General features: G+C 47.5%; 1 pseudogene across 3 annotated transcripts in view; it reads left to right on the top strand.

Moving 5' to 3' along the window:
- The first annotated feature begins 1,208 nt into the window (after nucleotides 1–1,208).
- The window catches only part of LOC144756031 (uncharacterized), a 59,906-nt pseudogene continuing 46,787 nt past the window's right edge, over nucleotides 1,209–14,327 (top strand). Inside the window, exons 1-4 of one of the 3 annotated variants that reach the window (XR_013595009.1) lie at nucleotides 1,209–3,108; nucleotides 3,232–3,653; nucleotides 3,777–4,100; nucleotides 4,241–4,752. The product of XR_013595009.1 is annotated as an uncharacterized LOC144756031, transcript variant X2 (transcript). Of the gene's footprint in view, nucleotides 3,109–3,231; nucleotides 4,101–4,240; nucleotides 4,753–14,327 lie in introns of those variants that run through there. The other 2 variants (XR_013595008.1, XR_013595010.1) reach the window with 2 other exon arrangements.

Raw genomic sequence — 14,327 nt, 5'->3', positions numbered from 1 at the left:
GTGACCAAAGGCTTGTTTATTTAAATTGTAGCAAACGGGGAGCTTTCTTTTCAGGGGCCATGGGAGACAAAAAGGGGCAACTCAGCAATGCCTTCAAGCATTTGGAATGCAATACGTTTCGCATTTGTGATCATTTAAGCTATTGGCATTGTAAATGACAATGCCTTTTATTTATGTTTTGAAAACCAAAACATAAATTACAAGGCATTGTCATTTACAATGCTAATAGCTCAAACTTGCGTAAATGCGAGACCTGTTGCATTGCAGATGTTTGTTACACTTGTTAACACTATCTAGGTATTGGTTACACCTTATTTGCTCCAGTTTAACACTGATATATAGCAATATGCAACCAGTAAGGTGACCTGTCGAGCTTTGGAAGAGCCTTCCACTGTAGCAACACGTGTCACTGTGCTTTTAGTAACTTTAGAACCGCTTGAGCAAGAAACAACTTTATATTTTGTTAACATCTGAAAATTATGCAGCAGATTGTTTATTATGTAGCTATAATTATCCGAATAACGCGGCGGCCACACAATCGCATAACTCCAGTGGCCATACTCATAATTGAAGAAGAGTGGGGCTCAGGATACCTGGAAAGGACCCACTATCTGTAGCGTGTAGTACAATCACGACACCACTAGTTGTAGAATGTACCAAATTTTCCTGTTAGGGGAGTTGTTGTCGGAGCTGACTGGTGATTGCAGTCCTCACCACATAAAATGACATATGCGGCGAGGACAGTGCACTGTCCAGCTCTTGGCAACTCTACTGACAGACTAATTCGAAGCCCTCTACCACCAAAAGAATCCGTTTAGCACCCCATTTGGTATTGTAGAACAAATATGTGTCGGTACTTTGCATTACCTTGGACCTTGCTAGACTTTATACTTGAATTGTGAGGCAGATCCCCAGTTTTACAACAAATCGTGAGATGTCTCCGCTTAAAAAAAACACTATTTTCTCCATTACACCATTACAAATTGTTCAGTTTTTCATTTTGTGAGTAAATATATAAAAAGGCAGGTGACTTTGTGTAAACTCAACATAAAAAATAGTATTATCATACACGCTGTATTAAGTTCCGGAGATATTTGACAGACATTTCGGTGGAGGCGGTTCTCAACCAATCGGAAAGACTCCTGCCGTTTCTGTCGCTGTTTTGGTTTCATTTGGCGCGGTATCAGTTCCTGTGACGTCACACGTTGCTCCAGGAAGCAGTGTACAGTTCCAGCAGGTCGCCTTCCAGCAATGCACTGACAGAGTTGGCAGTAATGATGTATTGAAATACTTCGTTCAGTCCTTTAACCAATCAAACGGAGCTTATGAAACCTGAATTACCACTTCTCAGGAGAGCTCCTCGCTATAAATAGGGAGACAATGAAGCGGGTGTTATCAGAGCGCTCTCTCTACCGTCCAGATCACAAGAGGAAGAGACAGCATTTAATTTACTATTTGGACTGCACGACCTCGACTCTGGTGCATCAAGGCACGTTTACCACCAGAAGGAGAAAGAGAGATTCAGTGGTGTGCTCCGCAAAGAGACTGTCTGCGCCCAGTTCTCCAGAGACTCGCAGATACTAACAGAAGACTCTTGGAGCTCTGGTGTCTGGCTGGCATCATGGGCATCTTTCTCAGCACACTCCACGAGGCGCTGAAGAGCTTCTATGGCCTTGAAGCCCGGATCCTGATGTTGGGGCTGGATGCCGCTGGCAAAACCACCATAGTCTACAAGCTGAAGCTGAACGAGACTGTGACCACCATCCCCACCATCGGCTTCAACGTGGAAACGGTGGAGCCCATGAAGGGTGTGACCTTCACTGTGTGGGACGTGGGCGGCCAAACCAAGATCCGAGCCCTGTGGAAGCACTACTTCACCAACACAGACGGGCTGCTCTTTGTGGTGGACAGCGCCGACCCTGAGCGCTTCGAGGAGTCCCGGTCAGAGCTGGACGCTATCTTCGAGAATGATGAGATGCGGGGTGTGCCGCTGGTGGTCCTGGCCAACAAGCAGGACCTTCCTGGAGCACGGAGTCCCTCGGCGCTAGTGGAGGAGCTGGGGCTGCGGAAGCTGCTGGGCCACGAGTGGCACATGCAGGCCTGCTGTGCCACCAATGGCGAGGGGCTGGTGGAAGGGCTGGAGAAGCTGTCGGAGATGGTAAAGCTGCGCAGGAAGACTATGCCTAGATGGTGAAGCAGCGAAAGGAGACCAGGCTGTTCTAAGCGCCCCGCAGGTGTACTGGCATGATGGTACTCAGAGCACGTATGTCAAGATGATCAGCCACCAATCAGCTTGCACCCGTGCACTTTTTAATGTGGCACTTAATTGTGATCTTCAGCCTGTTTCTAGGGGCTCCCAGATTTTACAGCTTGACAAATGAATCGCTTAGAGACAAAGTGACTTGTTTAAGATCACACATGGCCAAAAAGGGTAAGGTAGACTGCAAGTCATCTGGCTCCATAGATGACAACTTTACCACTACTTGATATCTCTTACCTGGGCATTTGTTGGCATAAACCAGAACGGTTGGCATTAGAATTGCAGCCCCTGGAATGTCAGATGTTTGACAATGCGAATTTCTATTACTTTGAAACATCAAGCTGACTTCTACCAAACCGCACTGAGGTCTGTGGTGAAACACCAGGGCACCCATGTGGGGGCTGCATGTACTTACACCCTGCTCCTTCATATCTACAAATGTTTAAAGGGACTATGCTTACAGAGTACAATGACAAGCTTTTTGCTTGGTGTCCAGGTGTTCAAAGTCAACCTGATTGGTGAGGTGCCAGGTGTTAGATGTACCGAACAGAGTCATATCATTTGCACTAACATGCCATATGTTTACTTCATATGTAAATCAATGAAATAGTGCATATATGGAGCTGAAGCTGTCCAGGAGGAACATTCCTTTATAACGGCTAGTGCTTTATGTGGTGAATAGGTAATTCCTAACGCAAAATATATCAAAAAATGTTTGTAACCTGCATAGCTACCAAGTATCTCCAAATCATGTGTGGGTCCCATCAATCTGTCATGGACTGTAGACAAACATCCTTTGTGTGCTGCAATAGCACACATTGAATGAAGAAAGGACAACTACAAGTCCCATAATCATCATCATCATCATCAAAGCTTTATTTCGATATTTATAATATCATAAAAGCACATTTAGAATATAAAAACACAATTCATTAGCAATACATTTAAAAAAGATTACTTATAAAAAAAACATAATGCAAAGTGCGGTTGAAGACAGGGTTCCACTAGGGCACTAGACAGCTATGACTCTTGTGGGCGAATAAGTGTGACTTCTGCATATTAACTCCACTGGTAGAAAAGGTGTGTATTTTGTGTGTGCCTAAATTGTTAAGTGTTTGTATCTGTGTGTGTGACAACCATTTTCTCGGTGTGTGTGTGTAGGTTTGTGTTTATTGCAAACGTTTGCTTTTGTGTGTTTAAGGACTTGTATTTTTGTGATTATGTTGAAGGGCGTGGTAGAGCTAGGTTACTTATGAGTGTGCTTGTGTCTGCATTTGAACATTGTCAGTGTACTTATTGGTGTCTGTGTGCGTGTGTGTCTCTACAAGTGTTTCAGTGAAACCAGTTTTTGAGTTTATGCAGATGTCGGAGCCACCAAGTGTCATAAGTCCAGGCATGATGTGCTGCTCCAGTCTAGAGTTTATCTTTACATTCTGGGACTTGTAGTACTCTTGTTTATTCTATTGTAAAACAAGACTACAAGCCTCAGAATAAAAAAAAAGCTGGACTGGAGCAGCACATCACACATGGGCCTGGGAATTTTGGTAGCTAAGACACATAGCCTGCCGTTTGCTGCCCTTGCCTTATAACTAACAGCACCATGCATGCTAGGATTTTTTAGCTTGTTCTTATAGTGTTAAAAGTACAAGTACAAGTCCCAGAATGCAACTGACCCTTTGCTTAGCCAGGATTAGCTTACAGAGGCGCGCAGGATATCAGATCACTGGCTTGCAGAAATTTTAACAAATAGATGGAAATCACAAACAAGCAATTCATCAGGCGACACCACACACACACTCAGGCTGCACTGAAATATTCAAGTTGTCATATCTTATTAACCGCATGCGCGCTAGCGGAATTCTGCTCGAGTGCTGAGATTTTTAAAAACGCATGTTTCATGACGAGCTGGGCTCGTCATGAGCGTGCGAGGAGGCTACCTCATGACGAGCCCAGCTCGTCATGAGCGTCGAAGGGGTTAAGGAAGTGAACAACGATTTAAAAGTGGGGGAGCTTTGGGTTCATATAGCTGCAATGAGGGGAAGTATTTTTTCACTGATGCATTCTGAGATGAATATATATTGTGTCAATGAAACAGCGTATGTTCTTACCCAGATCCTCTTTAAAACCGATTCATTTTCATAAAATGTATTGACATTATGTTAGTAGACAATAAATATGAAGAACAATACAGTAAATTATAAATCTTGTTATAAATACAATTATGAATAATATGAATAGGGAAAACATATATGTGGCATTGGAAGTTCACACCGATTTCTGAATCTTGTGTTGTCTTAATTTACAAAACAAAATATATTCTTGAATATAATTTTGTATTTTCTGCTGTATTGCTAATTATTTTTTGTACTGATATTTTTTTAATTCACGGGTTTTAATATATAAAGTTCTGTATTATTGCACTTTTGTTTTGAATTTTGATAAAGGGTAATCTATTTGAATTTTTCCCTAAAATAAAATAACACTCATTTGAAGTTACTGCATGATGCCTCTGTTTATTTGAAGATGAGTGAATGAAACACCGAGCATTTGCTAGAATAAACACTGCACACCAGCACCAAAAAAGCTCACCGTGCTCCCAAGAACCCAGGGAGGTAGCAGAAACCATACTTATTCACTGGCTCAACTGATAGTCCAGGGATTAACCTTATCTGGTTCATGCCTGGCACGCTGATGCATTACAGGCTGTAGGGCCAGTCTCTTGCCCGTTATGGTCTGCTTCAAGGCATATGAGCCCATTCCTCCCTAGCATCACCAAAGCTAAACGCAGGGGCATAACCTAGTCAGTAATATTTGGGGTGGTGTGAGCTTGAAATCCCCCAACGAGCGACACAGCATACCCAACTTAAAAAGACATGTGGGCTGAGGCGTGGTTTGGGGTGGGCGTAGTTATGAAAATTAGTTTGGAGCTTGTAAAATTGAGGAATATTTTTGGTCTCACTAATAGATAGAACCGTCCAGTAGCAAAACAACTACACACACCCGTAACTGGTAACATGCTGCAAACCCCGGTGGAGCAATGAACAAATGTTAGACAATAAGCTAAGCACATAACATAGCGCCGCATGTAGAAAGCGGCACAATGCAATGCCGCTGACACATGGAATACACTAGCATATTTGCACGCAAGTCATAGTATTCTGCCACTTTGGTACTATGTTGTGTGCTTGATTTGGGTCATTGAATTTTGTACATTTTTTTTATCAGGGCTCTTTAAAGTGGGTCCTAATTTAAAAAAATGCCCAATGCTAGATCACGGGTCAGACAATTGTTTAAGGCAAACATAGCATAAATATCGCCTTTTCTATGATACCCTCATCCTGCCACCATCATCTCCTGGTTGCAAGCTAGGTATTGAGATAGACATTCCTGCTTATCTGATATTCACCACAGTAGCCTTGCTGGGAACTGAAGCTAATCAGTTTATGGTTAGTCCACTTCCAAGATTGATGCTAGGCCAGCTAGTCACCAAAGGGCCACAATGCAATAAGATGATAGTGGTGGGTGGTGCATGATGTTGTCCAGTCCACTTCCTCAGCGCAACAATGTAAGGCAGGGGAGACAAGGAGAGCAGCCCTAGCACCAGACCGGGCTGAGCAAGCATAGACTCCGTAGCAGGGTCAGACTGGGACAGGTAATAGGCACTGGCACAAAATAAGTGGACCCGGTTAGCGAATCAGACAGCAAAATGATGGCCCACATACTGTAAATCAAGGCTGTTTCAGAATTCTAAAGACTCAATTCATAGGTGTTTTTGCAAGATACCGGTGGCGGCATGCATTTGTAATTCCTACAGGCAACGTTTGTGTTAATATTTGGGAATTTAACAGTAAAAACTGATCCATCACACCATAAAACACACTCACAAGCAATCACAAAATGGAGCACACAATTACTTGTCAGACCAGCCATTCTGGCACTGCTCTATGGGCCCATCTGACACTGCTTAGTAGCAGCCCAAACGTGGCAGCAGGCAATGCCCAGGGAAGAGGGCTCAAAGTGACCAGGCCCAGCAACAGGGGTAGAGTAGACTAGGGTGGGGTTCAGGAAAAGCTTCCAGAGTCTAAAGGAGGTCAAACAGTTGCCTATTCTACTTTTCAAAGACTATGAGATGGCAGGAAAAACTGGTGCATACTTTCCAACATAATACATCATAAGGCACCACAAACTCCAGGGATAATAGAGGAACGTTTCGCACTTGCACAGTCTGCTAAAACCATAGGCACTCGAAGGGCACTTGTGACATATTTCCAATACTTTCAAGGAGTACAAAGCAAGCCAGACCCTCCTCGGAGGTGTTGCAGATGAATTCATCCCAAGACAACGTTCATTCATTGGTGTTAAAATGGTGCAGCTCTAAGCACAATTTCTAAAACGCTAAACCTCATAAAGGGAGTTTATAAAATGCTATGGCAAGTGGCCTATCATTGACCTTAGCATCTAGCTACACTTTCATGATTCGTTTCCCATTCTGCCACATACAAGTAGATTCTCTTTCATATGTTGTGTTTGAGAATCGTCTGGGAAGGGGCAGGGTTGCAAAGAATTAACACGATTCAATCAATCAATCAGGAAATTTGTATAGCGCACTACTCACCCGGAGGGTCTTAAGGCGCTTGGGGAGGGGGGGTCTGTTACTGCTCGAACAGCCAGGTCTTGAGTTGCTTCCTGAAGGAGAGGTTGTCTTGGGTCAGACGGAGGTCTTGGCTGCCAGGTAGGAGAAGGATCTTCCTCCCATGGTGGCTCTTTGAATGCGTGGAACGGCGGCGAGGGTGTGCAATTGCGGGCAGTACCCGTGGCCTAGAGAGCTATTGCAGTCTTATACAGCAGACTATTTACACTCATTTTACATATTATGGTTGGCTTCAGACAGCAAAAAACAATCATTTGGACCCCAAAGATCACCTTTTTAGTTTAAGATAATGTATATTTTGTTCTCAAGTACAGTATTTTCATTTTGGCATGTGATATCACATATGTGGATACACATTTATGTGCATGCACACTCACGGGTGCATACACACATAATACACTTGCTCACACACACAATCATTTCTATGCACACACAGTCATGTGCTCACACTTGTGTGCAACCACACTGACATGCACATACATACACAGACATGTTCACACACACCCTTATATACACACACTTACATGCAAGTTGCCACTCTCACTGGCTGCCTTAAAAATCTTTTGTTTTCCTTACCTTACCTGTGACAGCAGAGCAGCAGTAGACCCTCCCCCAATCACCATTACCCTGCGCCATGCACCACCAGGCAAACCCCACACTGAAGCAGCCGGGAACCTGGGGCTACTGAGGTCCAGTTGAATGTTGGTTCAATAGCCCTCAGGAATGACGGAGCTGGACGCCTCGGTCAAGGACTCATTAGTTCTGGCTTAGGCCAGAGTCTGACTTTCTGTGGTCAGTGCATGCCACAGCACGAGTGCCCGCCCTGGACGAGTGCCCGCCCTGGACTCTCGCAACATTGTATATTCGGAGCAGGGGCAGTCACCTGATGAGCTGATCCGACCAGCATGCCTACTGTGTCATGTTACCCGATGAACAATAACTATTGGTGGGTGTTCCACCCACACAACCCCCTGAAGACACACTCCTGGATAAACCTGTTTTTAAGGCTGTATTGTGCATTACAACGTCTGTACTGCACTGCACCTCCTGCCTTTCAGCCTCCCATTCATGCCAGTGTTGGACACCTAGGGTAATTTCTACACAGGTTCACATTCAAAGTGCGCAGGGCTGCGCTAGGGTCATCCTGATGCATTAGGGTCCCTTGAGGCCCTCACACAAAAATCCTTCTTTTAGGAAGAGATATCAACTATTGGGGTGACCATTGGTAGCCCTCTTCTTTGGGGCTCTCTCTGCAGCCCAAGTTGGTGGTAAAAAATCTAGTTGTCTGGGTCGATAATGCTTTAACTTTCGGAGCCCAAGCAAAATTGGTGATAGACACGTGTTATGGGCTTCTATGTGGGCTCAAACCTATTTTTGGATTCTCTGACTCCCACAGCCGCCAGGCTAATATTCAGCCTACCATTCTCTCCAGGTTGGACTATTGAAATATCCTATATCAAGGATCTACCAAGACGGTGATTAGAAGACTCCAGTTAGCCCAAAATGCTGCGGCAAGGGTGCTATTCTCTCTTTTAAAGTTTTGTCTGGTCTCTAGCCTCATCCTCAGGTTGCAATGGCTCCTTGCAGACAAGTGTGTCCACTTTAAGGTCCTGTTCACGCCCCATAAGTTCCTATGGGCTTACATACAAGCCTCATGCACCATTTTGTGTCACTTTTCCCATGTTAAAAGTGAGGCAAAAGTGGCGCAAGGGGCTTGTAAATCTGCCCCCTAGTCTCTAAGAGGCATCTGTCCCCGCGGGCCTTGCATTTAGATAAGCTCAATTTGGCCCGTGTCCCACGTGTTAAAAGAGTAGGAGCAGGAGGCCATGCTTTCCGTGCCAAACCACCTGCTCTCTGGGACACACTTCCTCTATCTATCAGGATCATTCAGAACTATTAGTCATTCAGGAAAACCCTGAAGCCATAGCTGTTCTCTGCTTCAGTGATGCTGTGGCCCTCTCTGCTTGTCTTTTGCAGCTGTCGTTTCTTGAAAGTAGTGCTAGGACGCCCCGTTGCTCTAGAAGCCATGGGTGTTACAAATTCTTTGACATAACAAAAACCAGCCCAGCCTATCCCTCCACTCAGCATTCTATTGCCTAAAATTGCACAATCACTCTCAGCCAATTCCTTTCCTCCCTACCGCTGTGTGGTGTGGATGAGTTTACCCATTCACTCATTTTACTCTTTCACATATTCACGCTTCTAACTATAGGGAACCGGATTAATAACCGGTGGGGAGAGAGGGTTTGTACTTGAAATGGGGCAAAAAGTAACAAATCTGGATTAATTTACCTACTGTTCACTCACTCACTGAATCATGTACTCATAGAGGTGGGCGAGCCAACAAATTAATAGGGAGAGCTGAGACAGAGTAGCCATGGGTCTGGTTTGGCTCTTAGAGCCTGTGCATGAGCCAAGCCCTGAAAATGTTCGCTATGTAAAGCATACCACAACCACCATATAAATAATGATAAAGGGGCATATTCTCAAGGACTTATCGCCGAGGTAGTGGCACTTTATCGCAGCCAAAGTTGCGATCATTCACAAGCTGGTGCTAACATCCAATATCACCTGTTTCCCAGCGATAGCAGCCACAAAAAACATCGCTACAGATGACACTGGCAACTATCGCTAATGAGATGCAAAGTAGGCCTTCCCATGCAAAAAGCCGGGACCACATCACTTTGCAACATTCTCAACGACCAGCCAGACCGGCGATAAGACCACAAAACAGGCAGTAAGGAGCGTTAGCAGCAGGAATTTAACACCTGCTCTTACCTGGTGTCAGACGACAACCTACACCAAAGGGAGGACAGGCCAGAGCCACACCTGAAGAACAACAGATGCCATGGAGCTACTGATCATGCAGCCCGGAGCCCCAAGAGGGCAACATCACACACCGCCACCTCCTCCAGGCCGCCCCGAGCACCGATGCCTCACTGCTCAACTGCCGACACCGGCGTGTGTCAAAGAGGGCCCACTACGTGCCGGTGCAAGCTCCAAGCTTGAGGCCAGCGACCTTGGCAGCCTCCTCAGACCATTGCTGGCCTCCATGACACAGGCCCCCAGCACTCCTTACTCGTTGACGTAGCCCACCGCTGCCTCCGGCCTACACTGCGGTCCAGTAGGTCACACATTTGGAACGGACTCTTGATATCATGATGGTCGAGTTCATATGTCAATGGCAGCATTTATATCTCTATACTCCCTTTGATGTGGTGCCATCAACTCTGTGCATAGGATTCCAACGACACCTGTTTGTGGCCCCTTGCTGACTACTGCCTTCAGCCTACACTGCGGTCAAGTAGGTCACACATTTGGAACTGAGTCTTGATATATTTATGGCAGAGTTTACATCATTGTACAGGCCTCATCGCAGACTGCATCCCATTTCAGCCCTGGTGCCCCTGACTCTGTGCCCCGAAATTCATGGACACTCTCTGGTTGAACTTCGGTGGTGTCTGAGTCTATGGCCTAGGATTTGTCTTCATCATCATGTAGCTGATACTGACTTGGTAGTAAAAATGAGGCTGTAGCATTCCACTCCTCAATTTGCCTGTTTCTGCTTGCTTCTGCACTCGGCATCATGCCCTGGAAGGACACCTTCCACTGTCCCCGAAACACTCAGCAACATTCTCCTCTGACATCAACGAGGACCCGCTCATCTCGCGTGGCCCTACTTCAGTGCAGCGCAAGTCACCGTCCTGTGGCGGTGTGCCTGTGCCGGCCGCAGTGCATCCGGGGCCACTAACTGTGCAGCTCAAGTCATGGACCCTGTCGGATAGAATATTGGATGGCCTCTGGGTCGATGGCCTGGGGGTCATCCACGCCATGTGTCTGAGGCTCTGCGCTGTCCACTGCCTCCGGCCTCAACTGCGGTCCACCAGGGCTCACACATCAAATCGAGTCCTGACCCGCCCGGACGTCACATCACTGCAGGATGCACACGCCACCACCGCCAGGACCATCTCCAACCAACAACTGCCAGAGTCGAAAGAGTCTTACTGCCAGACTATCAGAGTTGCTCACACCTGTCGTGGATGCCATCATCAGCTTGATACCCTGCTCAGCTCTTCAGGTGTCACTAACTAAGTGCACCACAACTCACTGACCCTTCTGATTGCATATTGGGTGACCTCTGTACTTGCTCTGGCTACCACCGTGATGCTTCGCATTTTCTTCTGTTATGCTGGTGTTTTCTGTTTCCGCTTTAATAGTGATCTTTGTTAAAGTTATTGCCAGCACCAACCACTGCATGAGGGCTGGCTTACACTCACCCCACACACATCCAGCACAGGCGTCACTGTACATGTGACCCTGGCAATAAAGGTGCCGGGCGCACCTGCCCATAGCCAGTTCCACAAACTATTTGAGTGTGTCCGTGTGGTCATAATGTATGCATGAGGGCCCCGGGCCCTACATCATTACATTGTGCTGGGTACAGCGGACACAACCATGTCGCCGCTGGCAGCGGGTAAGACCATGGACATGTAGCTTTGTTGTCAATACGTAAGAGGAGTAGACTGGGCCTGCATACGCAAGTCCAGCGTGGGGATGTGAATGATTTCCCGGAGCTCTGGGTGTGGTTCAGTACTGGGGATGTGCAAATGCATGTGCCTCTGTCATAGTGTGGGTATCCGTTGGGGAGTGTAAGTGATCCCTGATGGGACCTAGACACCCGCGTACGAGGTCGAACCCCACCCGCACCTGTTTGCCCACCTTCTTCTGGCAGTCTAACACCTGGCCTTGGAATGTGATGTGTGCTTCGGTGAAGTGCTGGGAGCCAGCCGTGGTGGTGGGTGCTTCCTGCTGTGTGGGCTGTGCAGGGCGTGGGGTCTCCTCGATGCAGCTGGGCTGCCCTGCTCCTGGAGGTGGGTTGCCTAAGATGTCCAGGAGCTGGTGTAGGGCATCTGTGCCGAAGGTGTGGAGGTCCTCTTCAGCATCACTGATGAGTTGTCTGGTCTGCTCTGCTGGAGGTGTTGTTTATCCCTCTGCTATGTGAAGGGGAGATGCATTTTGACATTGTGTTGACATGTATGTTGACGCATTGTTCAAGTTTACATACAGACTGCATGACAATGTACATTGTGACTGTTTGGGAGGAGCGGACAATTTGAAACAGCAGTCACTACGTTTCCACAGAGTGGGATGGGGTCAGTGAGACTGCTGACTCCACCCCACTCTGTGATGATTGACACTGATTCCTGAGCACTTCGGGCCTTGAAACATCAGCGCCCAGGTGCGAGGTAAAGAGTGACGCTACCCCTCATCACTGAGGGAGAGGGCTTCAAGGGCCTGTGCTGAGCTGAGGAGGTCACGCCCACAGGAGCTGTGACTCCCCTCAGCCCAGCAAAGTGCAACTCAGGCATCAAGGAGCCTGCACATTTAGCGCATGCTTAGCTCCTGGCTACCTGACCTGAAAATTAACAGTGTCGGTCAGGCCGACCTTTGCTCAGCCTGACATACATTGTTCTTGAGGGGCAAAAGCAGTGGGGCCCCCTCCCCCAGCTCCCTCCTCCAGCCCACCCCGCCACTTTGGCAGGAGACAGGCCGCTGCTGGGCAAAAGCAGTGGGTGTGTTGCCCCTCAGCCCCAATGGACCGGCTGCCTAAATAGGCTTTTCTTGAAGGCTCAGGCTGTAGAACATGGATAACTTGCCTCTTCTGCAGTGGCACGTGTCAGTTCTGTGCCCTTCTGAACCTAGTTGGATCCATCTGTCAGCACACTCCTGAGTAACTGCACTCACCCATGGGGAGCCCTTCTCCTCAGCTATGAACCCCATATATGGGACTCCTAACATTAGTTTGCTCAGAGATACATCCCAGTAGGTAGACGGTACCACTGTGTGGTGTGGCTCATTCTGCCCCTTGAATCAGACATCTGTCCCTAACCCAGAGAAAACTCTTTCCAAAGGGACAACAACTAACAAAGGCCACTGATAGATGTCAGTGGTTTTTTTGTTGTTTGTTTTGGTTAAAAACTTTTATTAAGCAATCATATAAATAGTACAAGGATGGGCCTACAACCACACGGGCTGGCCGCTAAGTCACATAACACGACACATGAAGTAAACAATCATTCCCGAGGCCAGGCCGAATCATAGAATGAAATTGCTCCAGACATAGGACAGAATCCAACGATTTTCTATAATAAACATGAAAATAACAAACACAAAAAACAAGGCGAGTGCAGCAATCAAGTCAGCCCGGATGGCAGAGGGGAAGGTCACTAAACAGGAGAACAAAAAATAAATCAAGGAGACTCGGTGAGGCCGTGAGGGGGGGGGGAGCAGGGAGGACAGGAAAATCCTAGAACAGAATGAAAATTTCGGGAACGTCTGCCTAGGGAGACAAGGTAACATCGGAGGTGGCAACCAAGGGAGGGGTACAGATTTCTCCACGATATGCATTCCATGGACCCCAGATTTTCGTCCACGCCCCGGGTCTGCCCCTAGCCACATAGACTGTCTTCTCTCGGAACATTGACCAGTCCATGTTATCCTCCCACACCAAAACTTCAGGAGGTCGGGATGCGCCCCAGAGCTGCGCAATGTCACGCTTCGCGACCATGTAACCCAAGGTCGCCCATCTAGTCTGGGCCACATAGTAATCGGAGGGTTCCCACACGTTCAGCAGGCATCGGCGGGCCTCAGGCCGCAGGGCAACACCAGTCACTACAGTCATTACTGCAAGCACATCCACCCAGTAGGCTGCCACCACAGGACACTCCCAGAGTATGTGCATAAAGGTAGCGCTCATCCCGCAGCCACGCTTACACAAACCATCCGGGGAAAAACCCATTACAACCAGACGCGGACCAGTCACATACACCCGGTGGAGAATTTTAAGTTGCACCAAACGAAGACGGGCGGGGATGGCGACCTCCTTCGGAGAAGAAAGTGCCGACTGCCAATCCTCGTCATCCAATTCCAATCCATCACCGACCCACATCTCCCTGAGGCGGACTAACAAATCAGCGCGATTATGAATCAGTTTCTTGTAGATGAGGGAGATAGTGCTGTCGGGCAAGTGCCCATCTAATATACGATCTTCAAGGGGGGAGGACTCGGGCAGGGCCACATCAGAAGTCAGAACCGAAGCCAGGGCATGCCGGACCTGCAGATAGCGGAAAAACTCTCTATCGCTCAAGTCGTATTCAGCCCGAAGGGCCTGGAATGACTTCACACGACCATTCACACAAACATCACCCACCTTACTAATCCCAATCACATCCCAGCGTTCAAAGCCCTTCGTAGACCAGAGACACCCCAAACGTTCAGAAGCATAAAGCGGAGTCGCCAGCGTCAGTCGATTCTCCCATCCCAAACTCACATTCGCTGCGCGCCACACGTTGACTGCAGCCCTGGACGGGCCCGCAAGATGGCGCCCGGCCGAACTAGAATATAGCGCTCTATTAA

This window comes from Lissotriton helveticus, chromosome 5_1 (assembly GCF_964261635.1).
Source record: "Lissotriton helveticus chromosome 5_1, aLisHel1.1, whole genome shotgun sequence".
Lineage (NCBI taxonomy): Eukaryota > Metazoa > Chordata > Amphibia > Caudata > Salamandridae > Lissotriton > Lissotriton helveticus.
The sequence above is the reverse complement of the archived record's forward strand: the minus strand, read 5'-3'. Positions and strand labels throughout refer to the sequence as shown.